This window comes from Odocoileus virginianus, unplaced genomic scaffold (assembly GCF_023699985.2).
Source record: "Odocoileus virginianus isolate 20LAN1187 ecotype Illinois unplaced genomic scaffold, Ovbor_1.2 Unplaced_Scaffold_12, whole genome shotgun sequence".
NCBI classification, from domain to species: domain Eukaryota; kingdom Metazoa; phylum Chordata; class Mammalia; order Artiodactyla; family Cervidae; genus Odocoileus; species Odocoileus virginianus.
In genome coordinates this window covers 658,520-679,092 of record NW_027224274.1, presented here as the reverse complement: position 1 = coordinate 679,092, position 20,573 = coordinate 658,520, and the positions used below count along the sequence as shown (strand labels likewise).

The 20,573-nt window shown below is 40.7% G+C and overlaps 1 protein-coding gene across 1 annotated transcript in view; it reads left to right on the top strand.

Moving 5' to 3' along the window:
* Positions 1 to 20,573, top strand: part of MPZL1 (myelin protein zero like 1) — a 78,796-nt gene that overhangs the window by 31,301 nt on the left and 26,922 nt on the right. The gene's annotated exons all lie outside the window — the stretch shown is intronic.

Sequence of the window (20,573 nt, the reverse complement as noted above, 5' to 3'; positions counted from 1 at the left end):
AGAGAAAGGACCTGAGAAAATATTTGAAGAGATAATAGCTGAAAACTGACTCATTGGAAAAGCCCCTGATGCTGGGAAAGATTGAATGCGGGAGGAGAAGGGGATGATAGAGAATGAGATGGTTGGATGGCATCACCGACTTGATGGACTTGAGTTTGAGTAAACTCCAGGAGTTGGTGATGGACAGAGAGGCCTGGCATGCTGCAGTCCATGGGGTTGCAAAGAGTTGGACATGACCGAGCGACCAAACTGAACTGAACCATTATCTTCATTACCTCCACCATAGTTTGGCCTTAGGTCAAATAACAGGGAGGGAACACATAAAATTGGACTAAAGATTTACCTCATCAGAACAAGATCCAGTTTCCCCCTCAGTCAGTCTCTCCCATCAGAAAGCTTCCATAAGCCTCTTATCCTTCTCCATCAGAGGGCAGACAGAATGAAAACCACAATCACAGAAAACTAACCAATCTGATCACATGGACCACAGCCTTGTCTAACTCAATGAAACTATGAGCCATGTCCATGTAGGGCCACCCAAGATGGACAGGTCATGGTGGAGAGTTCTGACAAAACATGGTCCACTGGAGAAGGGAATAGCAAACCACTTCAGTATTCTTGCCTTGAGAACCCAAGAACAGTATCAAAAGGCAAAAAGATAGGACACTGAAAGAACTCCCCAGGTTGGTAGGTGCCCAATATGCTACTGGAGGTCAATGGAGTAATAACTCCAGAAAGAATGAAGAGACAGCGCCAAAGCAAAAACTTACTTTACTTTTCTGGGCTCCAAAATCACTGCAGATGGTGACTGCAGCCATGAAATTAAAAGATGCTTACTCCTTGGAAGGAAAGATATGACCAACCTAGACAGCATATTAAAAAGCAGAGACATTGCCAACAAAGGTCCGTCTAGTCAAGGCTATGGTTTTTCTGGTGGTCATGTATGGATGTGAGAGTTGGACTATAAAGAAAGCTGAGCACAGAAGAATTGATGCTTTTGAACTGTGGTGTTAGAGAAGACTCTTGAGAGTCCCTTGGACTGCAAGGAGATCCAACCAGTCCATCCTAAAGGAAATCAGTCCTGGGTGTTCATTAGAAGGACTGATGTTGAAGCAGAAACTCCAGTACTTTGGCCACCTGATGCAAAGAGGTGACTCATTTGAAAAGACCCTGATGCTGGGAAAGATTGAGGGCAGAAGGAGAAGGGGACGACAACATGAGATGGTTGGATGGCATCACCGACTCAATGGACATGGGTTTGGGTGGACTCTGGGAGTTGGTGATGGACAGGGAGGCCTGGTGTGCTGTGGTTCATGGGGTTGCAAAGAGTCGGACACGACTGAGTGACTGAACTGAACTGTGGATGTGACTGGTGATGGAAGTAAAGTCCAATGCTGTAAAGAGCAATATTGCATAGGAACCTGGAATGTTAAGTCCATGAATCAAGGCAAATTGGAAGTGGTCAAACAGGAGATGGCAAGAGTGAACATCGACATTTTAGGAATCAGTGAACTAAAATGGACATGGAATGGGTGAATTTAACTCAGATGACCATTATGTCTACTACTGTGGGCAAGAATCCCTTGAAAGAAATGGAGTAGCCATCATAGTCAACAAGAGTCCGAAATGCAGTACTTGGATGCAGTCTCAAAAATGACACAATGATCTCTGTTCATTTCCAAGACAAACCATTCAATATCACTGTAATCCAAGTCTATGCCCCAACCAGTAATGCTGAAGAAGCTGAAGTTGAACGGTTCTAAGAAGACCTACAAGACCTTCTAGATCCCAAAAAAGAAAATAGCTACCTTAAATGTAAACAGATTAAAGGCACCAACCAAAAAACATAGACTGGTTGGGCAGATGAAAACATGTGCGTGCATGCATTTCCACTTAATCACATCACTCTGCTTGACCCCTCAAACTGTATGTAATTATTTTATATTTTTAGGTTAATCATGTTTCCATTATGGCTTGCAATTGTAATTATCTTTTATTTTTTGTCTGGCTATTGATTCAGATAGCCAGTGAAAACTGGTAAACATCTTTTACCATTGTAATTATGTGATTATGATTAACTATTACTCACTTAATACCATTGAATCATGATTGGTTAACAGAAAAATCATAGAAATCTATTGTTGGTCCTTTAATGGACCGGAACCTGGTGGTCCGGAGTCGACGATAAGAAAGTAAGAGAGAGAAAGAGGCTGATAGCGCTTGTTTACACGGAAAGCCAATAGAGTCCTATTCTTAGGGCTCACGATGCTGCAGGTAGGCACCAGGCGCCCTCTCGAGTGGGTGAAGGCGCAGTGCGCCTTCTCGAGAGGGGCTTAGAAGCCCGGGCAAGAAAGTGAGCTCAGCAGGCCTCTGCACTCCAAGGAATTAGCCAGAAATAGAGAGAGAGAGAGAAAGAAGAGAATAGAAAGAAAGAAAGACACGGGGACCAAAGCTCTGATGGAGCAAAGGTGTTTTAATCAACATGGCGTGGGCATATATACTGTCTTACAAGGTAGTTATTCTCAGCAAAGATAAAGATTAAAATTCCAGACTTACAAAACATAAGATGATCCCTATCAAAGAGAGAGAGTTGCAAACAATCATCTTTTACCATTTGGCTCATAATAAGGAAGAGGGTACTTATCACTGTAATGAGAAATGCCTGGATTCCTCAGCCCCGGGAAAGGCGTGCCTCTCCTCTTAATTCCTGAATATTCAGGAATCAGTAAGGGCCAGAGGGTTCCTGACAGATCCAGAACAGCACACAGGAAGCCTCTTGTTAAATGCTTCCTGACAATCTATATCATAAAAACTACCATTTAATAGAAAAAACCTGTAATCACTTTTTAAAATCCAGATGCATATCAGAATTATCTTGGAACTTTTTGAAAAACAAAATGCCCAGATACTGCCTTTTTTCTCCAGTGCTCCAGCTGTGTTGCTAGTGAGCAGCTGTATTGAAGAACAACTGCACTGTCTGGTTTGTTTCACTTTTTCTATTTCATATTCAGTGCTCCCATTTCATTTAGTTTATGTTTTCCAATTTCTCCATCTCTTCTTTTTTTGATGTTCTTTCTCAAGCCTTTATCAAGTGTAGAAAAGCTTTTGTATACATATATATAAATAGTATGTGTAATATATGTATATCATCAGAAAACTTATGATTTGTTGCCTAACTAAAAACTTTATGACATTTTGACTCTACTTGTTTGGCTTAGTATGAATAGAATGCTAGTTTCTAATTTAAAAAAATAGATATGCAACAGGCAACAAAGATTTACTGGATAGCACAGAGAACTATAGTTAATACCTTGTAATAACTTATAAGGGAAAATAATCTGAAAAACAATATGTGTGTGTGTGTAACTGAATCACCTTGCTATGCATCTGAAACACTATGAGTCAGCTTTACTTCGATAAAATATATGTATTTAAAAAAATACATATCTTGCTTTTCTGGAATTTGATCTGAAGTTGGAGAAATTTAAGTTTGGGTTTCTTTTCAAGTAAGAGAGGTACAGAAAATTACTTCATCAAAGAGCCACTGAGATACAAAGCAGTAGAATACCAAAAGGGAAAAATTAAAGGACCCAGAATTAAACAGTATAGAAAAGGAAACTACTGATTTTTCTGTTACTTAAGGCTAATTTTAGTAACTTATTACCATCTACAGCACCTGAGAGTATTGTTTTGCACACAGCTTTGTATTGTCAAGCCAAAGGAAGGAACCAGTCTATTAAAAACATTTTCCAGTTCTGTTTTATTTCTAATCAAAAATTTTGAATAGCACTATATTGACATAGTTCAGAAGTTTAAAAAGAATACATAATGGAAAATATTCCTACATCATCTTCCTATATCTCCAGTTCCCTCGCTGAGGAGGCCAGTGTTAGTTTTCTAACATTGTATCTTTCCAGCAATGTATTATGGAAATGTGAGTAAATCTGTAAGCAGTAGCATTCCATACACATTGTTCAACAACTTCTTTTTTTTTTTTAAACAACAACTTCACTGAGATACTGTTTGCATACTATGAAATTCACCCTTTAAGAGCATAGAATTCAGTGTTTTTTTTTTTAATGATTCACAGAATAGGACAGCCATCACTACTATCCAGTTTTACAGTACTCGTTACCCCCGTAATAAAACCCTGTATTCATTAGTGGTCACTCCCCATCCCCCTCTGTTCCCCAGCCCCCACCGGTCTACTTCCTGTCTCTATGGGTTTGCATATTCTGGAAATTTTGTGTAAATGACTCACACACTGTGGGGCCTTTTGTATTCAGCTTTCACTTAGCTGTTTTCAAGGTGCATCCATGATATAGCATATATCAATATTTTGTTTCTTTTTATGGCTGAAAAATATTCCATTGTATGGATGTGCCACACTGTCCATTCATCAGTTGATGGGCGTGGTAACCCCATGTTTAACCATTTGAGGAACTTCAGGCTTGTTTTCCAAAGGGCTGCACTGCTTTGCATTCCCACTGTCTGCATTCCCAGCAATGTAGAGTTCTAGTTTCTCCACATCCCTATCGGTACTTGTTATAGTGTTTTTGAATAGCCACAGTAATCAACAGTATGTGAACTGAGAACTTCAGATATACAAGCTGGATTTAGAAAAGGCAGAGGAACCACAGATCAAATTGCCAGCATCCGTTGGATCATAGAAAAAGCAAGGGAATTCCAGAAAAACATCGACACCTGCTTCATTGACTACGCTAAAGCCTTTGACTGTGGATCACAACAAACTGGAAAACTCTTGAAGAGGTGGGAATACCATCTCTCACCTTACCTGCCTCCTGAGAAGCAGGTCAAAAAGCAACAGTTAGAACCTGACATGGAAGAACGAACTGGTTCCAAATTGGGAAAGGAGTTCGTCAAGGCTGTGTATTGTCACTGCTTATTTAACTTATTTGCATAGTACATCATGCAAAATGCCAGACTGGATGAAGCTCAAGCTGAAGTAAGATTGCTGGGAGAAATATCAATATCCTCAGATATGCAGATAACACCACCCTAATGGTGAAAGCGAAGAAGAACTAAAGAGCCTCTTGATGAAGGTGAAGGAGGAGAGTGAAAAAGCTGGCTTAAAACTCAACATTCAAAAATCGAAGATCATTGCATTGTGTATCACATTGTGGTTTCATTTGCCTTTCCCTAATTATTAGTAATGTTTGAGAATCTTTTCATTTGCTTACTGGTCATGTGTATTATGTCTTCTTTTGGAGAAATACCTATTCAAGTTCTTTGCTCATCTTTTAATTAGTTTGTCTTTTTATTATTGAATTGTAAGGATTACTTGTATATTTTAAATATAAGTCCCTCAACAAATAATTTATTTGAAACTATTTTCTCCCATCCTGTGGGTTGACTTTCTTTATACCTCTGGGGCACAAAGATTTTTAATTATAAGTCCAATTTACCTATTTTTCTTTTGTCACTCATACTTTTATCATAACTAAAAACTATGTTGTCTTATAGTTTTAGTTCTTATTTCAAGTGAGTGATACAATTTGAGTTAATTTTTGTATATGGTGTGTCTACCTTTTGCTTTTTTCTCAATATGTCTTGGAGATCATTTCATATCAGCTGTAAAGAACTTCCTCATTCTTATGATATCAGGGTATTTTCCTATATAGATTTATTAAATTTATTTAAACAATCCCCCCATTGATGGACATTTATATAAACATTTGGGTTTGGAAATTATTTCAAAATGTGGCTTGAAACATTTCATACTAGCTTCCTCATATTTGACAGACTTTGTTGTTCTAAGCAGTTCTTACCGTTCAGAAGTCTTTGAGTAAATGCCAGTCCTCTGAGGGGAATGATCCCAAGAAATTATTTCAAGAGCTTTCACTCCATTAGATGTTTATAGTAAGTCAGGAGGCAGAAGATTCTTTCAGTTATCAGAAAATATCTGTAAAAATACTTTTGGAGGAACAAAGTGTTCTAACATTTTGTTACGCATGTTAAACTGTATTTGTTTACAGACTTAGTAGCAAGTGTCCGCCTTTTGCTGTTCTGTGGCATTGTTGTCTCTTGTGTATATGAATATAGGTGGGTAATAATCTAAGCTTTGGGCAATTCAGCCAGCCACTCAGTAAGCAATAGAATATCTGGAGATTTTGAAACATGTGGGTCTCTTTTTTTAAATAAAGAAGAAGTTTGGGGGACATCTTGAAATGCACTCAACACTTTGATAATCTGCAAAGGCTTATCTGGCCATTTGAAGGTAAGCAAAAAGGCCAAGAGACAGCTAATATGATAAAGCCCACTCCTTATAGTTCCTGAGCCTTACGTGTAACACAGTTCCTTTTATTTTTTAATTAAAAAAATGTTTATTTAAGAAAAGTTGATTTACAATGTTGTGCCAATCTCTGCTGTACAATAGTGACTCAGGTTTACACATATATTCATTCTTTTTTTATCCCATGAGATTGGATATAGTTCCCTGTGCTATACAGTAGGACCTTGTTTATCCATTCTAAATGTAATAGTTTGCATCTACCAACCCCAAATTCCCAGTCCATCCCTCTCTTTCCCGCTTGGCAACCACAAGTCTGATCTCAGTATAACACAGTGCTTTATTAAGGGACAATTTCCTCTTATTTTATGCTCCAATCAAATTAGCATGATGTCACAAAAAGTATTTTGGAAGTGTTCAAATCTTTTTTCTGTTCTTGATGATAATGGGTACCTTCAGTAAGTCACTTACCCTTTCTGGACTAGAGTCTTTTCATCTGTAAAATAAATAGGAACTAGATGAATTTCCAAGCCTGTAATAGATTAGAGCAGTTGATTAGGAGGTGGAGTAGGGTATACTGAAGGCAAACTGCAGTCAGCAGTACTGACAAGTGATTACTTGATTGGAATGATAATTGTAAGAACATTTTTTAATTTTAACGCACAAAAGTTCAAAAATAATCATGACTGGAGGCAACTGGATAGAGGCAAATAGTCCTACATATCTGAGTGGTCCCAGAGGGTAACACTAAATTATAGTGTTCTTGATGTCCACACAAGTCCTGAGTTACCAAAGAGTTAGCCAAAATTTCAATAAAATAATATTTATTTTTCATCTTTATTTTGACATAATTTTAGACTTACAGAAAAGTAATGAAAGAATGCAAAGAATACCATGTGCTGTTCAACCAGATTTCTCAAATGTTAACATTTTATTATATTTTCTTAATCCTTGTATGTGTATCTTTCAACTATGTAAAAACAGCAGAAATGTTGGTGCTTTATCCTTTAATACTGTGGAGGGTGGGGGTGCCACCTTTATCCTTAAACACTTTAATGTGTATTTTGTAAAGACTAAGGACCTGAGGAGGGCGTGGCAACCCACTCGAGTATTCCTGCCTGGAGAAGGCCATGGACAGAGGAGCCTGGTGGGCTACAGTCCATGGGGTCACGGCACAACCGAAGTGCCTTAGCAGGCACCTCTGTCCACGGAATTTTCCAGGCAAGAGTACTGGAGTGGGTTGCCATTTCCTTCTCCAATGATTATGTAGAATTCCTTACTATTAATAATTTTTTCAATTAATTTTTATTTTATTAATATTAATAACTTCAAAGAAATTATATATGTACAATTCTTAGTTTTTAAAAATATCCTTTACATATCTAAAGTCAATTTGTAGGTTAATAAATATAAAAATAATTTGGTTTCTTAGTAGTATTGTTGCTTTTGAAAGATTTAGAGGAGTCAGCCCCAGAAGTTTTTCTACTTTGTCCAGTGTTGGGGGAAGAATGAACAAAACAAAAATTGTTTGAGAAAATATTCTAAATGCCTTTCCTTTCCTTCATTTTTCTGTGTTTCTTCACATCTCTGCCACATCTCTGCCAAGAAGCCCACTTTTACCTTATTGCCCAACTTAAAAATATGCATTGTTGCCCATTTGCTCACAGGATGAGGTTCCAGCTTCTCAGCTCACCCTTTCAACTTTATGATTTTTTTAATAATTCTCTTTATTTCTGGTTGCTCTGGCTCTCCGTTGCTGTACAAGGGCTTTCTCTGGCTGTGCTGAGTGGAGGCTCCTCTCTAGCTGTGGTGCTCAGGCCTCCTTGCTGTGGCTTGTTGCAGAGCTCAGGCTCTGAAGTGTGGGCTCAGTAGTCTGGCACCCAGTCTTAGTTGCTCTGAGGCATGTGGAATCTTCCCAGACCAGGAATCGAACTTGTGTCCCCTGCGTTGGCAGGCAGGTTCTTTTCCACTGTGCTTCCAGGGAAGTCCCCTTTCAGCTATAACATTTTCTTCTACCCTAGCCAAACTAATCTACACAATCCGTTTGGAAACAGTGTCTCGTGCTTTTCTGTCTCTGCAAAGTGCTTTTCCTATCTGTTTTGATTCTTCTCAACATTCCAGATAAAATTCTAATATATTTTCCCTAAAATACTCCCTGACTTCTTCATTTCTCAAACTTCAACTTTACTTAACTACATGTGGTCTATTTGCTACCTTAGGGAGATGCTTTATAGGAACTTTTCTAGGGACAATAAGGTGGTATAAACAGGAAATAAAATACAGATTGGGTAGCCCGTAAGCCTTGTTTGGGGGGCTCTTTGTGTCCTCCCTTGTGCTCTGACGCTGCATGTTGTATGCATCTAATATTTGCTGTATACATTCTTGTGTATTTGTATATGTGCCTAGTATTTAATGAGACTGCATCCCCACAGAACCTAGCACTTATTTGCTATAATAAGTCATTTAATTGATGTTACTGTCTTTGTTTTATTTTAACAAAGCCTGCATCTCAACAGGAAAGAGGGTTTGTATTTTCATTCTTGTCTTGTATTTTACTTCTGTCCAAGGGTAAGCATTTATACTTGAACTCTTTTGGGAGTTGTAAATTGGTACTAATTAATCTGGACTGTTTTGCCAGATTTTTCTAAGAGCCAGAGAGTTTGAGTGGAATTAGATTTCCATTTTAGGGCAACTTGGTTTCTTTCTTTCTTTTTTCAAAGGTACTTATACATTTCATTAACCAAAGCTTCACATTATAGGAATCCTAAAAATGCAACTGTTACCAGTAAACTGTTAAGTTTACTCCTTAAATGTTCCTTGAGAACTTTGTGACCACCAGGAATTGTCTCCGGTGTTGGGCACACACAGGCCAAATAAGATGAGGTTCCTTCTTTCAGAGTCTTGAGTCATAGTGAAATTCAAGACAATTGCAGGACTAAGTATCAGAAAGCTTTGGCTTTCTGAAAGCACTTTCAGAAAGTGCAGTTTCAATAGACTGCAGTTGTGGAGGGACATGCAAGAAATATTGAGTAGTGGGGGCAAGAGGTAGTCAAATCAGGGAGATTTTTCCTGAAGTCCTGTTTAGGCGGAGTCAGGATTCTGTAGGATTTCAGAGGTGGCCTCATCCCCAATGGTGCCCAGAAATGTGCCCGCTGCAGGGCATGCTGAAGGAAGCAAGAACAGGCTGACACAGCTCACCAGCAATCGCCCTCACCAAATATAAAGCAGGAGAAGGAGGAAGCAAATACGGGAGCTTTTAAACTGGCTTTTAAATTAAAAATTAGCATGGGCAAATTTGCGTTTATATCAGAACCTGCCCAAAGAATCACCAGGTAGAAGATCAGCTCTTTCAATACATACCTGTGGTCCTATAAAGGTTGAATATTTCCTCCCTCATTTAATTCATTTCCCCCTGTGTAGTTAAAATGTGGTTGGTCTGCTTAGAAAATGAACTTATAGTTGCTGGGCAAGGGATAGTTAGGGAGTTTGGGAAGGTCATGTACACACTGCTATATTCAAAATGGATAACCAACAAGGACCTATTGTATAGCACATGGAACTCTGCTCAATGTTATGTGCCAGCCTGGATAGGAGGGGAGTTTCAGGGGAGAATGGATACGTGTATATGTATGGGTCCCTCCCTTCTCTGTTCACCTGAAATTATTATTAACTTGTTAACAACTGTTAAACATTGTTAATCAGGTGTGCCCCAATACAAAATAAAAAGCTTAAAGTTTACAAAACAAACAAAAATGTGGTTAGTTTGCTTGTCCAGCTTCAGGTTGCTATGGCAGTAGACCCTGGTTTTATACACTGAAACCTGAATTTCTCAAAAATTTCTCAAAAACCAAGCAGATAAGTGTGGTTTCAAGCTCTCATCAACAGACTTCTAGGGGATTTCAGGAACAGTACTTTAGAATTTCCAAATGTTTGATGTACATTTCATTTGTTTCTGAAGTGTGTTTGTGTATGTATGTGTGTGTATATATATATATATGTGTATGGGTTTCCCTGGTGGTTCTAGGACTTCCTAGAAGGCGCTAGTGATAAAGAACCTGCCTGCCAATAGAGGAGACATAAGAGGTGTGGGTTCAATCCCTGGGTCAGGAAGATCCCCTGGAGGAGAGTGTGGCAACCCACTCCAGTATTCTTGACTGGAGAACCCCATGGACAGAGGAGCCTGACTGTCTGCAGTCCATAGGGTCGCAGAGAGTCAGATATGACTGAAGCAGCTTAGCACAACATATACACACACACACATACACATATATATGTGTGCATATATAAATATTATAGAATAATTATTTTGTTGATTTATTTGGCTGTTCTGAGTCTTAGTTGCAGCATGTGGGGTCTAGTTCCCTGACCAGGGATCAACCCTGGCCCCCTGCATTGGGAGTGCAAAATCTTAGCCATTGAACCACCAGGGAAGTCCTCTAAAGTATGTTCTTAACAATTAAAATAATAATAAGGAGTAGCATGTCAGACAGTAAATTATACACATAATTTGGGGACTTTGGATACTGCCATGCATTCTTCAGAATAAGGCAGGTTTTTGTAATTTCTATGTATACATTTAAACTTGTGAGTGTTCATTTAACAGTGTAGTAGAGCATTGCCACATCTTTTGAAAGCTTCAAATCCACGCATGTACACTAATGTGTTTCTGCCTACTTTCAATTAAATGCCAGGCAAGGCTTGGCTCATCTGCTTCAGGCATAGTCTTTATTTTATTATAGTATCATAAGTAGAGTCCAACATCTCATTGGTGTATGGGAGAGTGGTTACAAGTTTAGAATCACCGTGTGTGTGTTAGTTGCTAAGTCATATCTGACTCTCTGTGACGCTACGGACTGTAGCCCACCAGGCTCCTCTGTCCATGGAATTTTCCAGGCGAGTGTACTGAAGTGGGTTGTCATTTCCTTCTCCAGGGGATCTTCCCATCCCAGGGGTGAACCTGGGTCTCCTGCATTGCAGGCAGCTTCTTTACCATCTGAGCCACAGCCACCAGGGAAGCCCCTGAGGGCATTTTAAAAATCTTGATACCTAGGCCACAAATACTAATTAAATCAAAATCCCTGGGAGTAGGGGCAGGGCATGGGCATCAGTATTTTTTAAATAGACTTTATTTTTCACAGAAAAATTGAGGTTGTATCGCCATATACTGGCTTCCCAGGTGGCTCAGTGGTAAATAACCCGCCTGCCAGGGCAGGAGACGTGGGTTTGATCCCTGAGTTGGCAAGATCCCCTGGAGGAGGAAATGACAGCCCAATCCAGTATTCTTGCCTAGAAAATTCCACAGACAGAAGAGCCTGGTAGGCACATGGGGTCGCAAAGAGTCGGACACAGCTGAGCACATAGCCGTATGCCCATATTCCTTCTGCTTTCCACATGTGCGTAGCCTTCCTCATTATCAACACCCCCACCAGGGTGGTACATTTATTACAATGGGTGAACCTGCATCGACACGCCATAATCAGTCCAAGTCCATCATTTACATTCTTGGTGTTCTTCACTCTTGGTATTGTACATTCTGTGGGTTTGGATAAATGTATATAGTAAGTTTTGAGTATTTCTTGTCTGACTTGTGTATAGAAACTACCTCTATCTTCATTGTGTATGGGGTTCCCCATGTTTGTTTGTTTGAATAATGTTTGTTGAAAAATGTTTGTTTGAATAATATTAAGACTTTGTTAAAGGTTGATAAACAGCGTAGTGAACAGAGCTAGGCTTTGGATCGGAGGGTTCCACAGTTGCTGAATAAGTCACTTGGGCAAGTTTTTTTGCCTCTCTGAGCTTCCATCCAACAGATAATATTCAACAGTGATGTTGGGAAATAATGAATGTACCATAGTTTGATAATGTTTAACCCATAGTAAACACTTAAGTGGTGGTTTGCTATTGCTCTTTTTCTTTTTGTCCTATTTTGGAGACAGGAATATCCTTCTTGTAATCAATTATAGGCACATACTTTACCATCTTTTGTTTTGCTGTCCTTATAATATTTTGTATTAGGCTTTTCTGGCTTTGATTACATTTTGGCTCAAATATCTTCTAATATACTGTAAGCCTTCTAATAATATGAACTTGAGAGTTTGGAAATATAGATTTACAGTACAGTGGCCTTTTGCTTGGTCTTTTGCCGTTTCAGCACTTGGGAAATACAAAGCATGTGAGAGTGTAATTCTGTTATCCATGGATATGCCTCCAGAGCTTACAACGTGTTTTTTATGCTGAGCATTTAGTCCACTATACTCTGTCAGAAGTAAAATGATCTGATTTCTTCCCCAAAGTATCTTATTTTCATTTTCTTGCTAAAAACTGAGAAATGTTTTGACAATTTTGGACAAATGTTTGGACACAGATGATACAATTCAGGTTGACTACAACTGTGGCGTTTGTGTTGACTGCTGGATTGGAGACTTTGGACTTGAGTGGAAACCACTCTGTCTCTAAGCCATTCTGGGTACATCCCCACAGCCAGGCCTGGTGCCTCTGCCACTGTACTATAGATGTTTGTTCATTTGTCTCCACGCAACTGTCAGTCCACTAAGGGCAGAAGCCAACCCCAGCGTGGTTGAAAGAATAATGGTTGATTGAAAGAAGGAAAGCCGGAGCAGGAAAGAAAGATGAACAGTGCATACATAGTGGAGGGCACGCAAGAAATGCCAGGGCTTTAAGGAGTCAAATGATCAGTGCAGTGACTGGTCTGATTCAGGACCTTTTGAATCTCTCATTTGAGAAACAGAAAGGTCTTTGTTGGTGTAAAAAGGTTAAGGGTAGAGATGTGGCCAGTTAGCCATCAATCATGAGTGGGAGGAATCAACTCGGAGGAATCTGGTAATCCTGTGTGTTAGCAATAGTACATAACCTTTTTTTTTTTTTTAATTGAACATTTAAAAAGATGAGATGCCTTTGGGCTTTTCTCATCTAAGTAGGAAGGTGACTCTTGGAGGAAACCTGTCTGTCTATGCTTCCTCTAGGATGATGTCAGCCTCCAAACTTGACCCTGAGGAATCTCTGCAGTTTTGTGTTGGGCATTATGCTGAAGCCATTGTTTGTGAAGCAAGTATAATTTTTTATGGCTGAGCTCAAATGAGTTGAGTTTGGCCTCTTTGATTCATTTCTTTCTTTCATTCATTCATTTTCCCCCTCACGGTTCAGACAGACAGTGGAGCGCTCCAAGGCGGCCCCGCCCTGGTTCCGGGCAGCTGGCCGCTCCCGTGGAGGGTGAGGGGCGCCTTGCTGGGAAAGGCAGGATGTAAAAGGGCGCAGGGTGAGTGAGGCCTGGGGGGCAGACATGGGGAGGAAGTCACTTGTGTTTAGATTGTGGCCTGAGGTATAACTCCATGTTCCTGACCAAGAGCTCAACTTATTAATACTTAGGGCTCCTTGAATAGAGGATATTTTTGTAGCCTCTCCTCACTTTGTGCCATCAAGCTGAGGCAGACCCAGAATAGCCGTGATGCATGGCAGAAAGCCGCCCCCGCTGGCCTCGGAGGCCTCTGACTTGGCCCCGGCCTTGCTTCTGCCGACACACATGGTCCACTGACTCCCCTTCATCCACCCTGGGAGTCACGCCACACCGGGAGAGTGCCATGAGCTGGATGCTTTCACCGGAGCGTGTGGGAGTAAATAAGGAGGTCTCTCAATACCTACTGATATCTTCCTTTCTCTCTTTAAAGATAGACAGTTTTTATTATGAAAAATAAAATATATACTAAAGAAAGAATGTGTGTGTGCGCATGCACGCGCATGTGCACATGCATGTGGATACGCTTTTCAGAGTACACATTAAAAACAAGCTCCCGTGGGGACTTCCCTGGTGATCCAGTGGTTAAGAGCATCCACTACAGGGGCAGGGGTTCAATCCCTGGGTTAGGAACTAATATCCCACACGCCCTGCACAGTGCGGCCAAACAAACAAAGCCCAGCTCCCATGTCCTCGCTACCTAGCCTAAGAAATACGACCGATAGTGTGGCTGCACGCATCCTGCCCTGGCCACCCTGTTAGAGTCAGGACCACTAGTCTGAATTCTGTGTTCAGTGTTCTGTCTTGTCCCTCTCTTTTACTATGTTTTAAAAGGTCATCTTTATGCTTGTGCCTGGTGAGCCTGCTGGGCTGCTGTCTATGGGGTCGCACAGAGTCGGACACGACTGAAGCGACTTAGCAGCAACAGTAGCAGACTATCACTGTGGACCAACAGCAAACAAGAAATAAAGCCGTTTGAATAGATTGCTTGATTGTACTCTTTTAAAGAGGAAAATATACTGGTAACATCACAGTGCTTTAAAAAAAAAAATGTCAAAACAAAAGCCTTTCAATTTCACGGGAAACCTTAACAGGGTTTGTTAAAAGGGTAAAGTTTTTACAAGCCAGGGTACTGCCCTTGGACCCAGCATTAATATGACAAGGAATTGTTCAACAATAACAGGGAAAACATTGTTATTTTAAACCAGGCCGTTAGTTCGTAGTAATGCTACTCCGGTGCATTTAAAATGATTTTGTGGTATCAGTAACACCAGAGTTTACTGGTGTTAAAGGGCATATTGATGTTAGTTGGGAGGCATGATTGACATTGTATTACTTCAATCATTTGAAATAGATCATATCAGGAATAGCTCTTTGAGCAAACATTCTTGAATTTGCTTTTTTTCTTTGTGGCTGTGATGGATGTTGTTTGTATTCTGTGTTTGTGCCCCCCTTCCCCCCTAAACTGCTCAAGTTTCCATCCAAAATGGGAGAATATCAAGTTTGGGGTATCGTATTTGACTACTGTAGAAATGACCCTTAGCAAGTTGATTTCACAGCTTGGTCATTGTCAAATGATTTTGCAGGTGTTTTCAATTTGAAAAGATATTTTTGAAGATCACTATCGCTCCACTGCTGAGTGATGCTTTGGGGCAACATAGTTCATTTAGAGGGCTTCCCTGGTGGCTGAGTGGAAAAGAATCTGCCTGCAGTGCAGGAGACCCCGATTCAGTCCGTGTTGGGAAGATCCCCTGGAGGAGGGCATGGCAGCCCACTGCAGCACTCTTGCCTGGAGAATCCCATGGACAGAGGAGCCTGGAGGCACAGCTGAAGTGAATAAGCAGCAGCAGCAGTTCATTTAGAAATTTATTTCCTAGAGCACGTCAGAACAGCTCTGGTTTCCATTCTGAAGTTTATCTGTAAGTTAATATGTAACCCAGAGTAGAAAGTTGGCCAGTTGTAAAAACATGTGCATATTACTTAATCTTTTTATTTCATTTCATTTCTATGTTTTTATTCCTGAGGCAATTGGTTTTTCCAGCAGTCAGCAGGAGACCTTTCCCCCTATCGATGAGTTTTTAAACCATAGTTTTAATACTTTTCACAATGATTTTTGCCACTATACCATAATCGTAAATCTGAGGCCTAAAAAATACCTATGTAATATCTTATTCAGACTGGGAGTCTGCAGTGACATGGGATGATGTGGATTAGAACAATAGTTTCTCTACATTTCAGTGTTCTTTATATTTGCATTCTTTAGCCATTTTAACTAGCCCCTTAAAACTCTTTTCTATGAATAATTTTACTATGTACTTCCATAATACTCCTAGTCACTTAAAAAAAAAAAAAGGCTGGACAAAGCAAACCATTTCCAATTGTTTGAGAATCCAGTGAATTCCTCCCTGGCTTGGGCTACATGGAATGCAGTCTGAGAAGGAGACCTATGTTTTCCTTTCTCTTTCCCCACACAGGAGAAACTTTCTAACAGGTTCATCAGAGCTGATCAGAAACTGCTGTAAGCACTCTGGGATTCTTTGATGTGCTTGTAACCACACGCAGTGTAAATCTCTGCTGACACTTCTCCCTGAGATCAGCTGTGCAGAGTACCTTATTCATAGCAGTTCTTTGGGCTGGTTGCCCTTCTTCATTCTCATGCATCATGACTTCCTGTCTCCTCATCCGTACCATTCTCTGTCCTGGGGGCTCATCGCCGGCAGAGGCAAGGCAAGGCGATGGGGTGACTGCTCAGCATGTTTGGGGGGAAGTGCAGGAGATGAGATGAAATCTGAGAGGTGGCTGGGGTTAGCTTACACTGGGCTCATGAGCCACTGTGAGTGCTCAGACCTGATCCTGGCTGATGTGGGGAGTCCTTGGAGCGTGTTGTGTAGAGTGATAAGATCAGAGGGGTCAATTTCTCTCTGACCCTCCATGTATTGGCTGCAGTTAAGTGGCTGAGGGTGGAAGAGAGAGCCAGCTTAGGAAGTCACAGAAATAACCCAAGTGAAAGATGATGGTGGAATGGACCGAGATGGTAGCACTGGAAGAGCATGCAGAGATCCATTTCTGGATATATTTTTAGTGGAGACACGTTTTGTGATGGTTTAGAGGTAAATTGTGAGAAAGAAAGGTGTCCAGAGTTTTGACCTCAGCCACTGGAAGGCTGGAGCTGTCACTTACTAAAGTGGAGGGCAGATTTAGAGGTGGGTATCATCTTTACACTGTTAAATTTAAGATGCAAGTTAGATTCAAGTGACATCGTTGGGTTAATACTTGCATATGTGTGTGTGTGTGTGTGTGTGTGTGTGTACGGGAGTCATCGGCATTTAAGAGATATTTAAAGCCCTGAAACTGGATGAGGTCACCAAGAGAATGACTGGACAAGAGGTCAGAGGGGTGAGGGACTTCCCTGGTGGTCCAGCGGTTAAGAACCCAGCTTTCAGCGCAGGGGACACGGGGCCGACCCCTGGACGGGAACTGCAGATCCACATGTCCCAGGGCAGCTAAGCCCGCGTGCTGCAACCGCTGAGCTCGTGTGTTCTCACCCCGAGCTCCGCAATAGCAGAAGCCCCCTTGCACTGCCGCAAAGACCCGGTGCAGCCAAAGTAAAACAATTTTTAAAAGTTCAGAGGGATGGTCTGGGAGTGTCTAGCATACAGAGGTCAGGGGACTAGAAAAGGAGGAGCTAATGAGATGAGAGAATCAAAAGGGATGAGATACTGATACCAAATTGGGGAAAAAAAATTGTTCCAAGGAGAGAGTGATCAACTGTATCTAATGTAGTTCAGTCAATAAGATGAGATTTGAGAATTAACTGTCAGTTTAGCCACATGGAAGTCACTGGATTTCTTAACAAGAACCGTTTTAGTGGAGTGCTGGGGATGAAAGCCTGAACAGGGTTTATTCAAGAGAAAATGGGAAGAGGGAGGCTGGGCACAGTGACTGTGGACAATTATTTTAAGATTTGTAGTTTAAAGGAGGGCAAAAAGATCTTACCTGGGGGCAATGCAGGGTCAAGATTTTTTTTCGCTAAAGTATATAGTGTATATAGAATAATAAATTTATATAAATGTATATAGTTCTATGGCTGATGACAGTAACTCTAGAGAATGAAAAATTCAGGAGAAAAAGTGAGAGTTGCTAGACTAGTGTCTCTAGGTGGCTGAGAGAAGATGAGGCACAGTGGAGACGGGTACACATTTCCTGCAGAGGAAGGACAGGCCACAAATGCAGACGGAGGGTAGGATATGGCTGGGGACCCAGCGAAGTTCTCTTCCGACTCTGTTTTCTCACGGAAACAGGAAGCACGGTCATTAGCCGGGCAGAGGCAGGGGGAGTCCACCGTTGAGGTTAAAGAAGAGAAGGTATAAAATAGTCATTTAGGAAAGTGGGTCCTTGACGGAGAGGGGGGTGTGGGAGGATTGCTTGGCACCATCAAGGGTCTTGTTTGAAGTTAGTGGTCATGGATTTAAGGGGAAGCCCAGTCAGTGGGATCGTGTGCTTTTTCTGTCTGTGATCAGCTGCCCTACTAGAGATGCAGAATGGATGAGACTGTAAAACGGTTGCAGAACTGATGGATTCTGGGTTTTAATGTGGCTGAAGGATTCAATAAAAGCAGGGTTTTGGAGGAAATGTTCTGGAAAGATCAGGGGTGGTCAGTCAGAGGGTAGAGAGCCTCAAATAAGATTGTGGAGGGGGCACTGGTATTGATGATAGGATCTGGGGCAGCAGTTCTCAACCAGGAGCAATTTACCCCTGTATAGGGGAAATCTGTGGTTGTCTGAAGACATTGTTGGTTGTCACAACTAGAAGGGGAGAAGCCACTTCAGACACCTAGTAGAGGTCAGGGATGCTGCTAAACATCCATGAACAGGAGAGCCTCCATCCACAACAAAGACTAATGTGGCCTGATTGTCAGTAGTGCCACGATGAGAAGCCCCATCTAGGCTATGATTACGGGAACTAGTAGCTGGGATAAGTCTGAGGACAAGATTATTGGAAAAAAGAAGATAAAGAGTAAGCCCATGGCGGATTCATATCAATGTATGGCAAAAACCACTACAATATTGTAAAGTAATTAGCCTCCAACTAAAATAAATAAATTTTTAAAAAAAGAAGAAGATAAAAAGACCAGGGTTTTGGAAATTTCTTCCTATGACTAGTGGAATCTCCAAGAATTACAAAAGGAGTAAGAGAAAGAGGGTCAGGGATAAGAGGAGGTTAACTAGCTATGTATGAAGTTATTTTATTTTTCTGCAACAAGCTGATTGGTTGGATTTGGAATTGATTTTCCTGACTCTAAAAACTACATGTCCAAATTAGCCAGAGTGATGATACGTTGTTTTTAAAAGCCACTTGTTTTTTAACCAGTTTTGGCATAATTGTCTATCTTAAATAGACTGTCTAAAAACCCATTTAGGGATTTGGTTGGTCTTTTTGGTCTTACATGACTGTAAACTTGGGCACTTGACCTAGTTCCATCTTTAGATAACTTCTCAGGGTAACAGTTCTTGCAACTAGACGTTGTAGCAGGGATCTTGTTTGGGAAAATCGTTGAGAAACTTATTTATTGATTTTAAAGACTGTTATTTTCCTCGCAGTGCTCGTCACAGTGGAGAAAGCTAGGCAGAGTCCCCCAGAGTAAACCAGGGCCAGGAACCAGCGCTGCTTCCCGGGGGCAGTCGCAGCGCCCAGCCTCAGCTCTGCTTCGCTTTGAGCTCCCGCGCCCGGGGCCACTCCCCTGCTGCCCACAGAAGCAACGGGTGCCTTTTGTTTGCTTCTTGCTTAAAAGAAGGTCTTGTTTTGAGGTTTGGACCACGAATAATAATCGCTTGTTCTCTATAATAATAATCCACCCTCTTTAGCAGAAAAAAATCTACTTGATTCAGTGTGGCTATCAGTTTATTTAGAAGAATGGCCAAAAGTGCCCATTGTCTCCTGAGAATAAACATTTGGAAGATAGTTTGGGGGAATGGGGGAGTACTCTGGCTCTTCTTGGCCTGGAGTCATAAAGACCTCAGGAAGAAAAAATTCTGAAAATGACCATCAGTCCTGTGTGACAATACCCTTCCTTATTCTACTCATCTGTTACAGTCTAAGAATAATTGGAACACTGTAGATAGGGATTCTCTCCCAAGTACTTCTTCAAAAAATATCTTATTTTGAAAATGTGTGTTTTTACTCTTTTCTGCATTAGTTCTGTTTCCACTTTTAGGCCAGATTAGTTTCTTTCCAATCTTCATTTAGTCCATGAAAGAGTTTCTTTTTGGGTGAAGATTATTTTGTCTTAGCAACAGTCCTTTAATAATTCCCGCAGTTGCCTCTGATTGTCTATCTTGAAATGATAGACATTTTGATGACTACTTCCTGGTCTTAGGCTAACTGAAGAATTCAATGAGTCGAGGAATATGTGACCCGGTGTGGTTATTATTTCTTGAGTACACATGTTCTCTGGGTAAGATTTCATTAATGAACACAAGATATGGTATGCGTTTTTCCCCCTTAAATATAGGAAAAGCGTGTGTTAAATAATGAACATGGCTTTAAAATAAAGTGATCTCTTACCTAGAACAGTTTAAATTGGTTTAAATATGGAAGATGAGAAAAGATCAACCTGATATAAATTGAAATGTAGGAGGTGAATATAAGAACCATTTAAAGAATTAAAAATCTGGCCTCCACATCATTAAAAACAGAGCATCAGAGAAGCGTGATGAGATGTCCTTCAGTAGATGAACTGATAAACTGAAGCACAAAGGATGTTGTTCAGCAATAAAATGAAGTGATCTATCATGTCATGAAATGATATGAAGGAAGCTTAAATGAGAGAAGCTAATCTGAAAAGGCTACATTAACAATATGATTCCAGCTATAGAATATTCTGGATGTTAGTGATACACTAATGCAAAGTGTTAACAATAGAGAAAACTGGAACTTGGGGGAAGCAAGAGGGAATATATGGGAACTCGCTGCTCTTTTTTTTTTTTGCATGAATCTCAGAGTCTTAACCTCTGGACCGCCAGGGAAGTCCCTGGAACTACCTACTCTCTGCAAACCTCAAACTGCTCTGAA